Genomic DNA, 17,436 nt, shown 5'->3' on the forward strand with positions numbered 1-17,436 from the left:
ATTTTTGCTGGGCGTGGTGGCGCACGCCTATAATCCCAGCACTCAGGAGGCTGAGGCAGGAGGATCATTGTGAGTTTGAGACCAGCCTGGGCTACAAAGTGAGCTCAAGGCCAGCCTGAACTGCGTAGCGAGACCCTGTCTCAAAAAAGACCAAAAAAAAAGTAGCATTTTCATGTGATCTGTTCCCCTGAAGGCCCTCAGAGCCCACACTGCTGCTTGGCACTCAGTACGTCCACTTTTTCTTTCTTCTTGTCCTTTTAAGGGCTGGAGTGCAGTTCCGCAGTAGTGCTTGTCTGATAGCCACAATCATTGCCCAAAAAGCCCCTAAAAAATTTTATCTCTTCATCATTTCAGTCCACAAACCCAGTCATGTGGACCCTGCCCCAGTCTGCCGCCTGTCCCTGTACTGGCGCCATTTCCGGGGTGTCCCGTGAGTGGGAGTGCAGGGCTGGCTGCAGGCCTTGGCCTTAAGGCCCACCCTGTGGCTGTGTGTGCCATGCGGCGTCTGCTGGCGGCTGAGTGGCCTGCAGTGCGGCTGAGTGGCCTGCAGTGCGGCTGCTGCAAGCCTGCGCCTCGTGTGTTGGCTTTTAATGGTAGAAGGGATTAACAGCACAGCCTTCAGGTGTGAGCGCATCTTACCCAGTTCCCTTTTCTGCTTTTCTTTTTTTTTTTTGCTTTTTCAGTAGTGGGGATGGAACCCAGGGCTGTCACACTCAGCTCTATCCCCAGCCCTTTTAATTTTTTATTTTGAGCCAGGGTCTCACTAAATTGCCTGTGCTAGGGTCAAACTTGAGATCATCCTGTCTCAGCCTCCCAGAGTGCTGGGGAGACAGGTGTGTGTCAATATGCTCAGCACACATGGGTGTCTGTAAGACACCCTCACAGCCAGCTCTCCACCTCTGTTGCTTTGACATTGTCCCAACCCTTAGAGACCTGAGAGGACATTTCCTACAGCAGGAGGCCCTGCCTGGGATGGCCACACTGCCAGCTCTTACTGTCTTCAAATCCTGGCTGGGAAGGGGATGGGCTGAGCTACCAGCATCATGACACAAACCCCAGAAACTGGCAGCAAAGGAGGGAGTGGAGAAGTTCTCCCTCGGGGGAGCTAAGGTGAACTAAAAACTAGTCCAGGCTGGCCTCAAACTCGTGATGCGCCTGCTTCTGCCTTCTGAGCAGCTGGGATTACGGCCTGGCTCAGTTATTTTTCTCTCGTTGCTGGGACAAAATGCCCAATGCCTAAAATTAAGGAAGGGAAGGTTTATTTAGCTCACAGCCTGCAGAGGTTTCCAGTCCATACTCGGCTGGCTCCAAGGCAGGGTGCCATGGCAGAGGGGCAGAAATTCAAGGCGGCAGAAGACAGCAAAAGCAACAAGAGGCAAAGGGAGGAAGAGCAAGCCTCTTTTCCTCCCTTCTAGTGTGAGCAGGGTGCCCCCCCCCCCGCAAGTGTAACACTCACACACTCTCCCTGTCCTCCTCTTACACAGGCTCAGGATGTTTACAAAGTGACCCTGGCCCCCTTATGAGTGGCTTCATTACACTTCTAAACTTCTCAGGTTGACACAGTGTATCAACCATTACAATCCACCCCTTGTCAACTTGGCAACCAGAAATATTTCTTTAAACAGGTTTCCAGATACAAAAGCATGCTTATTCTTATCATTTCACAACTTGAACTTCATAACACAGGTTTAACAATCCTTAAGAACCAGTATTAGTTCTATCTACATAATAGAATTTCACCCTTGGCCCCCCAAAGACTCATGCACATCCCCTTATGCAAAACGCATTTAGTCTATCTATAAGAATTGCCAAAGTCCTAACAGTTTCAGCACTGCTGAGACGTCCAATCCAAGTCTCCTGCAGATGTAAGGCAAACTCTTAGCTGTGAGCCCCTATACAAATGAAAACAGAGTTTTCCAATACTCAATGGCATGTTTTCTTTTCTTTTTTTTTTTTTTGTCGTCTTTTTGAGACAGGGTCTCTCTCTATGCAGTTCAGGCTTACCTTGAGCTCATTTTGTAGCCCACGCTGGCCTCGAACTCGCAAAGATCCTCCTGCTTCAACGCCCCCCGCCCCCTGAGTGCTGGGATTACAGGTGTGCGCCACCGTGCCCGGCAATGGCACGTTTTCATTCCAAAAGTTGCAAACACAGAGATATAAAGGAATGGGACCAATGCAAGTCCAGAATCCAGCAGGGCAGACATTAAGTCTTGTAGTTCCTTGTGCAGCATCTTGGAGGCAATCTGTGGCAAGATGTGAACTCCAGAGGGGCTTGAGTGGCTCCCACGGCTTCTCTCTTGGGCCTGTTCTGCTCCCTTCTTGCAGCTTTCCTCAGATGATCCACGTTCCTTCTTTTTCCAAACTGCTGGGGCCTGCACTGCACCTTTGACTTCACCCTCACAGCTTCACATGCTCCCCTCTCAGGGGCACACTGCCTGGCCCGCCAGGCTTTCTGAAATCTGGGTGGAAGCCTTCTTAACCCCACAACTTTTTTTTTTTGTACCGGGAATCAAACGCAGGACCTCGTGCTTGCCAGGCAGGTGCAACTGTACATCTCTTGCATTCTGTGTGCACCTAAAACCAGACCACGTGCATGGACGATGCCAACTTGTGCTGCCAGCTGGAGCAGTTGCAGGCTGTCCTCTCTCCTGGCTGTAGGTGTCAAGGGCCTGGGTTGCTGGCCATTCTGAGTCCAACTCTGAGGAACAAATTTTCTACGCACTGCCATTCTGGAACATGGTGCTCTGCAGCTTTCTCCTCAAAGCAAAGTCTTCTACTTTAGCAGTTTTGAGGCTGCAAAGGGTGGAGTCCTGCCGCTTCCAGTGATGCCCTCAGGCCATCTTTTTTATTCTCCTGTTCCTCGTCAGCAATCCAGATCTCAGCTCTATCTTTGCAGTCCATAGCTTTACTGGAGCTTCCTTTCTAGCCAGACTCACAACATTTTCAGTCATTCTGCTGGGCTCTCTGCTCTTGATTCTCAACCTAAATCTGGCTAAAAGCCCCCAGTAATAGCTATGTTGCTGCCTCAACATTAGACTGCCTTGAAATTTCTTCTGCGAGATTCATTAGTCTACCGCCCTTAATCTCAGTTTCAGGCAAAGTCTCTGGACATGAGCAAAAGGCAGACAAACTTTCTGCCGCGCTATAACACAACGTCTGAACTCCCCAGCAGAAACCTCCCGAGCCTGGGCTTTACCGGCAGGATCTCCATCAGCCTTCTGGTCCTCTGAGCTCTGACCAGAATCTCTCATACAGAACAGCCTAAGGTGTTGCAGCTCAACTCTCTCAGGTGACGTCTCTGAACCTTTCCAAACATTTCCCACAAGCCATTCCCAAAGGCTCTTGAACCACGTGGTCAGGTACAGTCACAGCAACGAGCCCCACTTCTCTGGTACCAAATTCTGTCTTGGTTACTTTTCTTTCATCGCTGGGACAAAATACCAAATACTCAAAATTAAAGAAGTAAAGGTTTATTTAGCTCACAGTTTGTGGAGGGTTCAGTCCATAATCACTGGCTCCAAGACAGGGTGGTGTGGCACAGGGGCACAGTTCAAGCAGGCTAACGCAGCAAGAGCAAACAGGGTGGGGGCAAGCTGCTTTTCCTCCTTTACACTGTAAGCAGGCTACCCGCCTAGGGTAGGTGCAGGGCTCATACAATCTGCTTGCCTTCCTCCAGCACAGGATGAGGGTGTTTACAAAGTGAGGACCCTGGCCCCCTGCTGGGTCACTTAGTTAAATTTATACACTTCTCAAGTTGACACAGTGTATTTACCATTACAAGGTGCAAGCTCCACACCTGGCTACTAGTTTTAATTTTGTTTTTGTTTTTGTTTTTATTTTTCAGTACTGGGAATGGCACTTGTGACCTCCTGCTTGCCAGGCAGGTGCTGTGCCCGGAGCTAAATCCCCAGCCCCTAGTTTTAATTTTGAATTTGATCTTGGGCTATGGATTTCTCGGTCTGTCTCTTGTCGGCCTTTCTCTGTCTCTGTCTCTGTCTCCCAATCACTATCAGTCCCATTTACGGGCTTTGGAGCCGTGCAGAACTTGGCTGTGTGCCCCCTCCACCCGGGTCTCTAACTGGATGTCTAAGCAGGCAGAGGGGGACAGATGAGGAAGTACCGTCCCCCAAACAAAGTGCCGCCTGTCGCCTGTCGTTTGAAAGGGGGGCTGCTACCTTTGGCACAGGATGCTGGGCGTGAAATGAGTGCTAAGGGTTTGGTTAAAATGACGAAGTCCGCAAATATGCCCTGGAATGGTCGCAGCCTAGCAGGAGGCACTCCCTGAAGACTTTATCAAGATGATTCGTTTTTGCAATCACAAATGGCAAAGAACACAGCTGCGCTGAGAGTTTCAGAGGTTTAGACCGGCAAACATCAGCAGGTACCCCTCGCTGTGTTGTGAGGGGTGGGTCCCGCGCTGAGGCCGACGGGTGCTTACTGAGCGTTTACCGTGTGTGGGCTGGTGGGTCACACCGCACTCCGCAGTTACGTCCTACAGCCAGCGCAGTGGCTAGAACTGTTTGCTCTGTGGATGGGCGAAGAAAGGGAAGCACAGAAAGGTTTAACTCCCTGGCCCAGCGTCACCCGGCTGCACCCCGGAGGACCCAGGCCTTGGACCCAAGCCCTCTTCTCAGCACCTGCACTGTGTGGACACGGGCTTCCGCCTCCCCTTGGCTTCCGGAGCTGTGTGCCCGCTTCCGGAGCTGTGTGCCCGCTCAGTTCTCTTCCTTTCTCCCTGGCCGCCCTTCTCAGCCTCCTCTGCCACATCCTCCCCCTGTCTGTGACCTTGAACTTGAGGAGGGTGCTCTTCACAGCTTCTGCGCCCACTTTCCTGGCCACCGCGCCGGCACAAGAGTTGGAGCGTGTCTTATTACAGCCGTGTTGTGGCCCGGCCTGCCTCTGCATCTTGTGGACCTGTCTGCCGGGCGGGCACCCCGAGCCCACGCGCGGAGCTGGTGCCGGGGCCCGCTGCTGCCTGTCCCTCGGGCTGGCTGTCGTCAGTGTCTCCCGCCTCAGAGCGCTCAGCTCACCTGGGCCTCCACCTCTGCTAGAGAGCGCGGTGGCCTCCTGTGTCTTGGTCTCCGGCCTGGCTTCTGCCTCCACCCAGTGTTCTCTGCTAAGCGGCCCTTGATGCATCCAGGTGTGTGTCGCTGTGTCCCTGAGCCCCAGGCCACCACACTGCGGGCCGCCGAGGCCCTCGCTCACTGAGGCCACTGACCCCCCCGCCACACGCGTGTGCCCTCGGCTGGGCGGCTCCCACGGCAGGCTCTGGCTCTGGACGTCTGAGACTGGGGTGCTGGCAGGGTCGGGCTCTGGGGGGTAATGGGCTGTGATGGGCGCTTCTTGCTGCACCTCCCCGGGTGAAAGGAGAGTGGAGAGCCCTCTGGGGTCGCCGTCACAAGGACCCTGACCCTGTGACCGAAGCCCTCCTGGGGCCCGGCCTCCCTCCACATCGCTGCAGCCGGGCTTCGGCACAGGGATGGAGGGACGCACCCAGTCCTGGCCTCCCGCAGCCCCCTTTCCCCACGGTCGCCTCCTCGTGTGACCTCGCGTGCCTCTCAGCTCCCAGTGCCGGGGTGCGGCGCTGCTGACCCCCGTCCCATCTCTGCTGCGCCCCCACCCGCCCATCACCTTGTCCCCGCTCGCGCCCCCCTGTGTGTGTGGAGCGTTTGGCATCCCCTGGCTTCCCTTGCTGCCCTCTGCGTCCCTACAGTGTCGGTCCTCAGGGCCAGCAGCTTGACGAGCTTTGCACCCGCACTGCCCTCAGCCTTGGCAGACGCTCAGACTCTCTGTTTGGTGTGGTTTTGGTTTTGCTTTTTAGGACAGGGTCTCATTATGTAGCCTGTGCCGGCCTCCTTAGTGCTGGGATTGCAAGCCTGTGCCGTCATGGCCGGCTTGCATTTGCTGCTGAAGGAATGATGACCGAATGCTGAACGCTCCGCCGAGTGCACTGTGCGTGTTCTTCAGGATGCTGCCCGTCCCTCCAAAGCTGGGCACGTGACCTCCCATCCGCTGCCCTAGGGGAGCCCGCCCGTCAGCTCCAGGTTTATCCCCCGTTGTCCCACAGTGACCCGATCCCAGCTGTTCATATTTGCCCCGCCATGGGGGCTGCTTTGGGTGGGCCGGCCCTTCATCCCTCTGCACCTCCGTGGGCACTGACCTTGACCTTAGCCTTGACTGGCTGGGGTGTGGCTGGACGGATGCCAAGGCTGCCCAGAGCTGTTCACACAGCAGGTCTGTCCAGGGGTGGCCAGCATGTCGGGCATCCACAGCCACACGTCTCAGGACGAAGCCCACCCTGGCCATGGCCAGTGACAGGAGGGACAGTGACCTTCCCGCAGCGTGATGGCCCTCACCAGTTCTTTCCTTATCCGGTCAGCCCATCGGACGGCTCAGCCCTCTGCGGGGCCAGGGACCACCTCTCGTCCCTGGGGTCAGCCCTCTGCTAACCACCCTGGAGCATGGACTCTCCGTCGTGAGAAAGAGAGTTCGACTGGGCCCTCCTGATCTCATCTGGGACCTAGCTTTTATCCAGTTGGCCTTACTTCTTTCTCTTAATTGAATAGCTTCAAATTCCATTTAGACAGAAATTTATCTATTTATGTATCTATTTACCTATCTATCATCTACTTTAAACGTCTGAGTGTATGTTTAATAGAAAGGATAAAAGGAAAGCACCCCAGTTGACAGAGAGTGGTTTGGTAAGGTGGACATTTGGTAAGATGTTTAAGTGCATTGGCCTTTTTTTTTGGTACCAGGAATCGAACTCAGGACCTTGCACTCGCCAGGCAGATGTGTGCAGTTTTTAATAAGGATGATTGTGCCAGAAGGCAGGGATGCCCCGGGTAGCAGGTGGGCCTTGGATGTCCGGAAGCATCACGTTTTGCTTCCTCCATGGCTCCTCCTGCTTGCTGAGGGACCTGTGCTTTGTTCCCTGTGCTTGGTGAGACCCTGACTGAGCTGCTCTGCCTGTGGGTTGCTGACAGGCCCTCTGGCTCTTCTGTACTGACTGGCATCTGCTGCTCCTGGCCGGCTAAGCCAGATGTGTTCCTGGGTTTGGGGTGCTGGAGACTCCGGCTGGAGGTGCTCTCTAGGTTCTTTCTGTCCTGAGCAAAGAAAGGGTCAAGACAAGTGCAAGCGGTCGCAGAGGTAGGAAAAGAAGCAGGCTCTGCACAGCGAGTTTGGGCCACGGCAAGGCAGGAAGAGACGCTCACCCGACAGCATGTTGTGGCCCGGCCTGGCTCTGCATCTTGTGGACCTGTCTGCCTGGCGGGCACCCCGAGCCCACGCGCGGAGCTGGTGCCGGGGCCCACTGCTGCCTGTCCCTCAGGCTGGCTGTCGTCAGTGTCTCCCGCTCACGTCACCTGGGTCCCCACCTCTGCAAGAGAGAATGCGGTGGCTTCCTGTATCTTTTAAAACACCAGCAAAAGTGGAGGTAAGCACTTTTCAGGAATGGCGGTGCCTGCCTGGGATCCCAGCACACAGGGAGGCTGAGGCAGGAGGATCAAACATTCGAGCCCAACCTTGGCAGCTGAGCGACTTAGTGAGGCTCTGTCTCAAAGCAAAATATTGGAAAAGGGCTGTGGATGGAGCTAGTGCGAAGGCCCTGGGTTCAACCTGCAGTACTGGAAAGAAAGAGGCGTGGTTGTGAGGCCACCCAGCGGCCAGGTAGCTAGTTCAGCCCGAGACTTCTAGAAGCCGGAGATGGAAAGGCTGGGACACACACAAGGCTTGAAAGGGGCGGCCTCCGGAGGAAGGTGGCGCCGCCTCTTCGAGTTACTGTCCAGAGAACTCCTCGCTGCTTCTCTCCCACCTTTCCAGCCAGGCCCAAACATGGTATTCCATTTTGTTTTTCCAGAATTATCTTTTGCTCTGCTTTGGGAGCTGACAAACCGAGACACCAAAAACAGCCAGTCAGATAGGTTCCGTCCCAGACACTGAGGGCCAGTAGCGCCTTTCCTTTCCCCTCTGCCTGGAGTCCTGGCTGGGACCCGAGAGAGTGGCTGGGGAAGAGGAAACATGCCTCAAACCGCGGTGTGACAGGAGAGGGCTTAGGATGTTTTCAAAGGTTTTAAAAGTAACATTTCCCTCCAAGCGTTTCATTTAGATAGTCTTCCTAGGACAGAATTGATTTTAGAGTTTGTATTTAGAGTTAATAAGAAGTAGTTTATTTTATTTTTTTTTGAGACAGGGTCTCGCTATGCAGTTCAAACTGGCCTTGAGCTCACTTTGTAGTCTAGGCTGGTCTCAAACTCGCTACGATCCTGCTGCCTCAGCCTCCTGTAATGCTGGGATTACAGGCGTGTGCCACCAGAGAAGTAGTTTAAAAAGGTAAACCAGGCCCCTGGAGGGCTGGGGCAGGAGGATGTCAAGTTCAAGTCCAGCCTGGGCAACTTAGCGACTTAGTGAGCTCTTGTCTCAACAAACAAAAACAAAACAAAAAAAAAACAGGCTGAAGATGTAGCTCATTGTGAAGGGCCTGTGTTTGATCCCTAGTAATGAAGACAGCAAAACAAAACTAGAACATCTCCAATATTTCCATCTTTGGTTTTAATTAGAATAATGAGTTTCAACCAGGTGTGGTGGTGCATGCCTGTAATCCCAGCATTTAGGAGGCTGAGGCAGGAGGATCGCATCAAGTTCAAGGCCAGCCTGGGTTTCCTAGGGAGTTCAAGGCCAGCCTGAACTACATAGCGAGACCGTCTCAAAATACAAAATAATAGTAATAATAATAATAGTCACATCATGTCCCACCCATGCAAAAATGTCCCACTGGCAACCCTCCCTCACCCTCTGCACCTGTCCCCTCCGCATAGGTCTTTCCCGTCACCGCCCACACCTGTTCTCCCACGCTCAGCCCTCCCACCTTCTCCTCCCAGCCCCACCCCCTCCTCCTCCCCACGCCACCAAAGCACTCAAGGGTCCTCGCAGATGCCCCTCTGCTGCGCCTGGGTCCTCGTGCCCTCCCCGGGCCCTGTGACTTGCTCCCGCACTCTTGCCCTGGAGCTGCTCTGGCCTGTCATTGGTGGCCGCTGCTTCATTCAACCCAGCCTTGACTTCCCAGCTGCGAATTTGCTCCGTCCTCAGGGCACGTCCCCGTGCTCAGACAGCTTGGGCTTCTCTGCTGGGCTCCCTCCTCTCTAAGATCTCTGAATGGGCGAGAGCTCAGAACTCAGTCGCGGCCCCTCCTCACTGCTCCCCTCGGTGAGCCCGGCCGTCTCACGGCTTTTTCTAGGTCACGTGTGCACTGATGGCTGCGCTCAGGCCGATATACTGATGGCTGCAGCCCGCGTCCTCTGTGCGCCGGTGGCTCCACCCTGCCCCTCATCCCCGGACTTCCGTTCCACCAGCTTTTCAGCCTCCCAGCCCGGCTGTCCGGGAGCCTCTCGCGGCCGTGTTGCGTTCGTACCTTTGGAACTGTGCTCCCAGGCGGCTTCTCCTGCGGCCTTCCTGACCATCCTCTCTTCTCTCCGCCCCACACCCAGACCATCAGCAAACTCTGCCTCCGACGTTTATCCACAGTCTGACCGAACAGCCTCGCACCCTCTGCGGCCACCACCCCGGCCGGGCCCTCCCCGCGCCCAAGAGCTGCCTTACCCTGCGGCTGCCCTCTGCTTCCTCCACTTCCTTCTTTGCACGTTCTGTCCCAGCAGTCACACGGGCCTGACGAGGCGCCGGTCACCCAGGTCACTCCTGGCTCACACCCCCTGCGCACCCCCGTCTCGCCCGGCCGCGGCCTCTCCAGCCTCTCAGCTTCTGCCCCGGCTGCATCCCCCAGGCCCGCAGGCCCTGGCCCAGGGGTCGCCCTGGCCATTCCCTACACCAGGAACGCGGTTCCTGTGACACCTGGCTCCACCTCGCTCTCCTCAGTGAACCTGCGGCAGCGCGCTGGGCAGCCGCTGGGAAGCTGCACCCCACCCCGCCCCGGCTCCCGTCGCCACCTCACCCCCAAGGCGCCTGTCACCCTCGGGTAGACATGCTGTGTGTTTTCCCACTTGTTCTGTGTGTCTTGTGTCCCCAGCACACGCGTACTGGCCCAGGAGCTCCACGAGGGAAGAAGGCGGCTTTTTGTGCCTGGGAGGTGCCTGGCCCACACGGGCACGCAGCGGATACGTCTAGGTGGAAGTCAGTGCATCCCCGCGTTGACCCCCTCCCGGTATGAGATTTGGGCTTCTCACAGCTGTGCACCAAAACCCTCCTTTTGGACAGAGAGCTCAGGCAGAGTCCGGCCGTGTCCCCTAAGCCAAGACTCGCAAGGCTCCGGCTGCTGGTGGCGTCACCCCCAGGCCTGGACGGTGATGGTGTCCCCCTGCACACGCCGGCTTGGTCGTGCGTTAATGACTCAAGTCCGGGCTGCACGGTTCTCGTCTTTCCAGAGGGCAGGTTTCAGTCCCAGCGGCACGGAACCGCCTGCCCTGCTCAGGGAGATGTGTGGGTCCCTCCTGGGTATTCTAGAAGCAGCTCCGGGCGGTGTGGTAGGAAACAGTTCCGTGCAGCAGCCTTATCTATCTTGAAAGCCAAACCCCAGTCAAGGGCTGAAGGGTCTCTGCTCCACGCAGACCCATCGGCACCGTGTGCGCTCATGATCTCCACCCGGAGCCACCAGCTGCCCGTCCGCCAAACTGCTGCGAGGTCCAAGACCGCTGCCTCGCACTCGCCGCTCCCTCAGCGAGACACAGGCACCCCGTCCCTCTTTGCGGGCGCGCGCATCGCGTGCCTGTGTGGCTGCTCAGAACCACCACCGCCGCTTTGGCTTGGAGATGAAGCCTATAGGACTGTTTTTCTCCCAGGGTCAAGACAGTGGCTTACTGAGGACATCCGTGGTGCCTGTCCCCAGGGCTGCCCCTGTGTGTGCCGCCCTCAGAGAGCATCTGATGTGGCTTCCTCTTAGCAGTTTCCGGTCCCCAAGGAGGGTAGATGCGGTGACGTCCGGGAGAACTCCCACAGGACAGGGCCGCAGCTGAGTCAGTGGCCGCAGCGTCCCCGTACGCACATTGTGCTGTAAGAAGGCCTTGAGGCCAGGCGTCTGCTGCTCTGCTTTTACATTTTTTTCAAAGAGCTCAATCCCCGAGCCCCTTTAGTTTTGCCCAGGAAGCACTTGTGCCTCTATGAACTCCCCACATTGTTTGATGATAAATACATTCTTTCCTCTTGGAGAAAAAGGCACTTCTCCCAGGCCAAGGAAGGATCAGAATCCCTCCTCAGATGCCCTCATACCGAGGGGAGAGTGGGTCCTTCTTAGGTTTTGTTATTTCAGGACAAATATGGTAAACTGTTTTCCCCTCGGTTACTATAGAGAAAAGATTATTTGCCTTTCTCTTCGGGCTTCTGAAAATAATAGATTACATATTTGGGAGGGTTTTTTTTAGATCTGGTTAATGTGAGATAGAAGGGGTTGCTCTGGGGATGACATTGTTTGGTTTGGGAAGTATTCTCCTGGTTGCCCAGCAACGGGAGTGGACTGCGTTGTCCCTGGCAACCGTTGTTACTTAGCAAACAATGAGGCTGGGCAAACAGCGCCAGGACTGCGGACTCCAGGTTTTAATTGAACATCTGCATATATTTTTCTCTGATTGAATGATGGAGTTTGTGTTGCCTCAACAGTTAGACAAGTGTCCACTGGGGTCTGCTTGGAAGAAAGCTTACTGTTGTGTTGGTTGGTATCTCTGTCCGGAAGATCAGGGAGGGGTGTTGAAATAAACTTCTGGCCATTTGACTGTGCCCAATTAGAGACTTATTTTAGCCCTCGGTGGAATTTCCCCTTTGATCTAATTCCCTGTGTTTATAAAATTATGACCTGGCCAACCTGCCGCCCTGCATCACGGATGGACCTGCAGCTTCTGAGCACGACGTTTCCGTTCTTTCTGCTCCACAGTGTCAGAGAGCAGGGCTGAGCCCTAGGTCGCTCGCATGTCTGGGGCATTCACATCCAGGGTTGTGGGGTGACAGTGACGGGGCCCAAGCCTGGAACCTGAGTACTGGGTGTCCTTACCAGTTCTCGGGGGCTCGGGTGACCCTCAGCAGGACATTCTGCTGTGTTTACGAGGCCTGGGCGTGGGCGTCCCACTGACGGGGGAGTCTGAGCTGTCATCAGGCACGCTGCAGCTACAGGTTAGATCTTGATCAAAACAGCCCCCCCCCACACACACACTGGCAGCCAGAGATAGCAACTGTTTACAAGGGCTGGTTGCTTAGGTAAACACACCCCTGAGCTCATTCAGAGCTGGGCACACATGTCTTTCCTTCTGCCCAGCACCACCCCCGCCCCCACAGCCAGGCTATAAATTGAGACCTGCCAGCCAGGGTAGGTTTCTGGTGATGACTTTCTCCTTCTGTACTGTGCTCAAGTGCAGTCTGACCAATGCAGACCAACTGCCCTATAACAGACATGCGAGCTCTGCAGTAACAGCTCTAGTGAGAATCACTTTAGTGGTACGGATTCTCTCTCTCTCTCTCTCTCTCTCTCTCTCTCTCTCTCTGTCTCTCTGTCTCTGTCTCTGTCTCTCTCTCTCTCTCTCTCTCTCTCTCTCTCTGTCTTACGGGCAGTTCATTTCGTAGCTGAATGCCCCAAGAAAACATGCACTGACCAGGCATGGTGGTGTAAGCCTGCCATCCCAGCATTCTAGGAGGCTGAGGCAGGAGGATTGCAAGTTTGAGCCCGGCTGGGGCAACATAGTGACTAAGGGAGACTCAGTGTCTAAATATAAAAATTAAAAAGGGCTAGGGCTTTAGCTCAGTGCAAAGGCCCTAAGTTCAATCCTCAGTACTGTAGGAAGAAAGAGAGAGAGAAAGAAAGAAAGGAAAAGAAAGAGAAATTCACTGCCCTTGTGTACCGGCGATTTAGCTAATGTCTCAGGACTAAAGCCTCGGAATGAGTTCCTCAGCTTTATTTTGCAGCGGGTCTTATAATGGAATGTCACAGTGTTATGTAACAAATGCAAGCTGGCTGTTTTATTTTTAAGGCCAGCTTGTTAGCTGTCACCCTATTAGATGCAATAATTAAGATCCAATGACAGCAAGTTTTGCTGGAATCAAAATAAATGTTCTGTCTTACATGAAAACTCCTCAGAAGACGAATTAAAATTCACACGTCATCTGCCACCCGCTGCAGCAGGACAGGCCTAGACAATCGTTAAAGATAAATCCTCGCAGAAGAAATGCACTTGGATTCTGCAGAGTTATTTTATACCCACTTCCCAGTGTCAGCAAGTCAGTCTTCAGGAAAGAGAGAATGTAAAATGTTTTCTTTTAAATTCATCACTTATCAAAACAATCCCTGCTCCTGCCTCAGGCTGCGCAGCTTGGGCAGAGACTTCTGTCTACTCCCCAGGAGTTCACAGAGTGGGCTTGGGTGACATCAGGCCCCTTCCTTGCTGTGGCTTCAGGTGGAAATTCTAGGATGGGGCCAGGCCACTTCTCCGCTCTTAAGATTCCTGAGTAGCCAGGTGTGGTGGTGCACTCTGGTCACCCCAGCACTCTGGGAGGCTGAGGCAGGAGTATACCAAGCTGGAGCCCAACCTGGGCAACTGAGTGACTTAGCGAGGCACTGTCTCAAAATAAAAAATACAAAAAGGGCTGGGGGATGTAGCTTAGGGCAAAGGCCCTGATTCAACTGCCAGTACTAAAAAAATAATTCCATTGTAAATGACAGCTGTCAGGGAGGCAGGGCTGGAGAGGAGCGGAACGAAAGCCAGCCACCCCCCTCACCGAGTGGGTTCTGGGGACATGGAGAGATGGCTGGGGGTGTTAGCACCCTGCCATGCCCAGCACCGACCCCCATAACCACTAACCACACTGACCCGGCCACCAAAGCCGGCAGCACTTAATCCACTTTTTATAACACGAGCCAAGTCCTGGACGCTTCTTTTATCCCCTACTACCAGGATTGGACACAAGACCTTTGCACTGAGCTACGTCCCCAGCCCTTTTTTCGTAAATTTTTGAGATAAGATCTTGCTAAATTGCTAAGTCACCCAGGCTGGGCTCAAACTTGCTGTCCTCCTGCCTCGGTGTCTGTGAGCTGCCGTGCCCAGCTTCAGCTCCAGAAACTTCTAAAGCCAGAAGCTACACTGGCGCTGTTATGTGGTGCTCTCTTTGGCGCGAGGCCGAGGGGCAGTGTATGGCCTGGCCGCGGAGGCCCGTGTGGTATGGAGGGTGGAGGACCTGGGGTCTGGAAGGCCTTGTGCTTCCTTCTGCTCCTGAGGAGACCGAGCCAGGCTGGGCGCCGGAGCCGTGGTGCGGACCAGGCGGGGCTCCTTCCTACCTTTCTGACCTTTCTGAGCTCAGGTTTGGGGCGTTGTTTCCACAAAGGTGGCGGCAGTGGTGGCTTCCATGATGTGCCTGGGGCAGGCACCTTAGCTGTGCAATACAGGGGCCAGGGACCTTGCGGTGGCACCCGTGGTGCCAGACCCCGGCTGGGTCACCAGGCCCTCAGGGGTCTTGGATTCACATGCGCATGCCCTGTGAGCAGCCGGCCCATGCTTGGCCGGCTGTGGATGTGTTGGGGCCACGGGAGTGACGAGGCACTGGTGACTTTGACTTCCCCAGAGGGCAGGGAGGTTGGCTGGCAGAGGCTGAGGCCGTAAGGCAGGGGTAGTCAGGAGACAGCTGTCAGGCCAGGTGTACAAGTGGGCCCCAAAGGAGCGGGGCAAGGATGTAGTGGGGTGTGCTGGCACATACACCTGCGGTCTGAGCACTAGCACTCAGGAGGCCGAGGCGGGAGGATCACTGCAAATCTGAGGCTAGCCTAGGCAACACAGCAAGACCCTCCCAAAAAAAACAAAAAGAAGGACGTGGTCGTGGTGTCGGCGGACACAGCCCAGCTGAATGTCGAGCCACACACTGCTGGGGCCAGGAGCTGCCCGGTGACCCCCACAGGGAAGTGGCAGGCTACGAGGGTGGGACAGCCGATGGACCTGGGGGGCACGCGGCCACGGATGTTGTGTGCGACAAGGGCCCCACACCCAGGGGCACAGAGGCCCCAGAGAGCACGGCCCGGTGTGGGGAACCGAGAAGACGCCACCGGGAAGGGGGAGGGCAGGTGGCTGCGGTGCCCAGTTGGGCTCCAGACCCTTCCCCGAGGCCACGGTCCGGAAGCTGGGACGGCCGGAGGGGCGCTCAGGCGCACGCGGGGCCAGAGTGGCAGCGCAGGGTGGTGGGAAAGCCAGGCAGCCGCCCCTCCCAGGACTGGGCTCAGGAAAGCAGGCTCGTGAGCATGGCCCACGTAAAGGACAAAGGCGGGTCGTGGTGGCAGTGGACGCTGTCCTGAGTGAGAGTGGCATGAAATGGTGTATGGAGGAGCTGTGACTTGCAGGAGCCTACGGTGGGCTTGGCTGGTGGCTCCTCTCAGGCTGGAAGCTTCCAGAACCTTCTAGAAGTAGGGAGGCTGACAGCTTTCTCTCTCAAGATCTGAGGCTTTTGCTGGTCCTTGAGGCCACTCACCCCTCAACTCCCCATTACTAACCCTAACCCTTACTCCGTGGGTGATGCAAATGGTTCCTGGAGGTGCTAGGAAGAGGAGACGTGGGGGCTAGGGACGGAGGGCGTGGGGGGCAGGGAGGCCACTGCAGAGGACAGGAGGCTGGGGGTGGAGGTGACCCGGAGTCGGGCTGGGAGCTGGCGGGAAAGCGGGGCATTGGGAAGCAGGCTGGGGAGGTGATCTCAGGAGGGAGCCCTGGGGACATCGCCCACAGCGGAAAAGCGTGTTGGGAGGCTTTCTCCCAAGTGTGTATGTGATCAGGTAACTGGTGTTCCCTCCCCCTCTGCGATGGGCATGTTGTTGATGTGGGGTCCCTGGGAGGGGTCAGCATTCTGTCTGACAGCAGAATGTCTGGGGTGACCACAAATGACAGGTGTCCCAGCCAGGCACTGTGGCCCATGCTGTCATCCCAAAACCTGGGAGGCAGAGGCAGGAGGATCACTGGCGAGCTCAAGGCCAGCCTGCAGCACTTGGCAAGACCCTGTCTCAAAGAACCAAAACAATAGAAAGAAAGGGGCAGGGCCGGGGTGTGTGTGTGTGTGTGTGTGTGACGATGCCTCTGTGACACTTCGCCCTCCTGCTCTCTGAGGACGAAGATGAGCCGAGTGCAACTCCTTCTCCACCTCTAGTTTCCTCCCATTCACCCCAGTATGGTGAACTTGGGGGACCCCCCCCCCCAGCCCAGGGGGAGTTTCTGTTTCCTGGAAACAATGCTCCGTGGTGTTCAAATTGTTAGTAATAAGCTGTGAACTCTAGTTGCCCACGAGAAGGGTCTCTGCAGGGTGAAAATGCTGGCAAGGGCTCCGTGGTGTTTTAACATCACACGGCTGGCTCATGGCAGCTAAAATAAGGCCCGCTCAGAGGCAGGGCAGCCATCCCTCGGTCAGGACAATTCGTGTATTCATAGTCAGTCCCTCTCTCCGTCTTGGTCTCTGTCTTTTCAGACAGGGTCTCACTATGTAGTTCAGGATGGCCTTTAACTGACTATGTGGCCGCAGCTGGCCTCAAACTTGCAGCGAGACGCGATCCTCCTGCCTCAGCCTCCTAAGTACTGGGATGACAGCGTGTGCCCCGACGCTCTGCCTCTTGTCTCCTTAAGAGAGCCGTCGCAGGGCGTTTCCTGGTTGACAATGGTCCCCTGAGCCCAGAGCAGCCGGGGTCAGCCTGGTCCATCCACGAGCTGAAAGTGAGGAGACCCTGTGACCTGAGGTCCGGGTGCCCTGCTGCCACTGCCCACTTCCTGCTGGTTACCAGGGGCCGCTCCTGCCGCTGCGCTTCTGCAAAAGAAACAGGAAGAGAAGCCCAATTCTTAGCAAAGGAAAAGGAATTTGAACTCCGCAGATACTTATTTCAGCGAGCCCAGAGCCGGGCTGGACCCTTGAAAGTGCAGTGCTTGAGAAAGAAGCCGCCAAGGGCCGAGGCGCGCAGGCGCCAGGCGGCCGGAGGGAGAAGGAGCAGCGGGCGCCGGGAGGGAGGCGTGCGCGGCCGCCCACGGGCCGGTCCGCGTCCCTGGGCCGTGTTGTGGAGACGCCAAGTCCTGCGCCTTCTCCCCCCGCCCCCGCCCCCGCCCGCGACTTCGTCTTGCTCGAGGCAGTCTGTTTCTCCTCGGCTCTGCTGCGCCCACTGAAAATAGTGGGTCTGCGCAGGGCTCACCCTGCCCCGCCCGGGGACACAGGGCCGTGCCTGGGGGTATCTGTGGTGGTGACACCTGGGGCAGCGCCTGGCCGGGGCAGGGGCGGCCCTGTGGTGCCCGGTGACCTTTGTGCTGAGACGAGGACACCTGCATTCCCTGCCCTGGGCGCCGGGAGTGACCTGGGTGTGACCGAGCGCAGGCCCTGGCGTCCGGAGGGCGCAGGGACCCGCCTTTCAGCACGCAGGAGAGAACGTTGCCTCCTGGACTCCCCGTGGGGATGGACACAGCACCGCCCCTTGCTCCTGAGGCCTGGCCTCAGGCTGAA

General features: G+C 56.1%; 1 protein-coding gene across 3 annotated transcripts in view; it reads left to right on the forward strand.

The window, feature by feature from the left end:
• The window catches only part of Rfx2 (regulatory factor X, 2 (influences HLA class II expression)), a 70,657-nt gene that overhangs the window by 13,776 nt on the left and 39,445 nt on the right, over positions 1-17,436 (forward strand). The window contains exon 1 of one of the 3 annotated variants that reach the window (XM_013505326.1): positions 5,122-5,140. The exons of 1 other annotated variant lie outside the window; for it this stretch is intronic. The gene's annotated coding sequence lies outside the window, so the exon portion shown is untranslated. Of the gene's footprint in view, positions 1-5,121; positions 5,141-9,956; positions 10,157-17,436 lie in introns of those variants that run through there. One more of the 3 variants, XM_013505325.1, reaches the window with a different exon arrangement.

This window comes from Chinchilla lanigera, unplaced genomic scaffold (genome assembly GCF_000276665.1).
Source record: "Chinchilla lanigera isolate Chin_1 unplaced genomic scaffold, ChiLan1.0 scaffold00094, whole genome shotgun sequence".
NCBI classification, from domain to species: domain Eukaryota; kingdom Metazoa; phylum Chordata; class Mammalia; order Rodentia; family Chinchillidae; genus Chinchilla; species Chinchilla lanigera.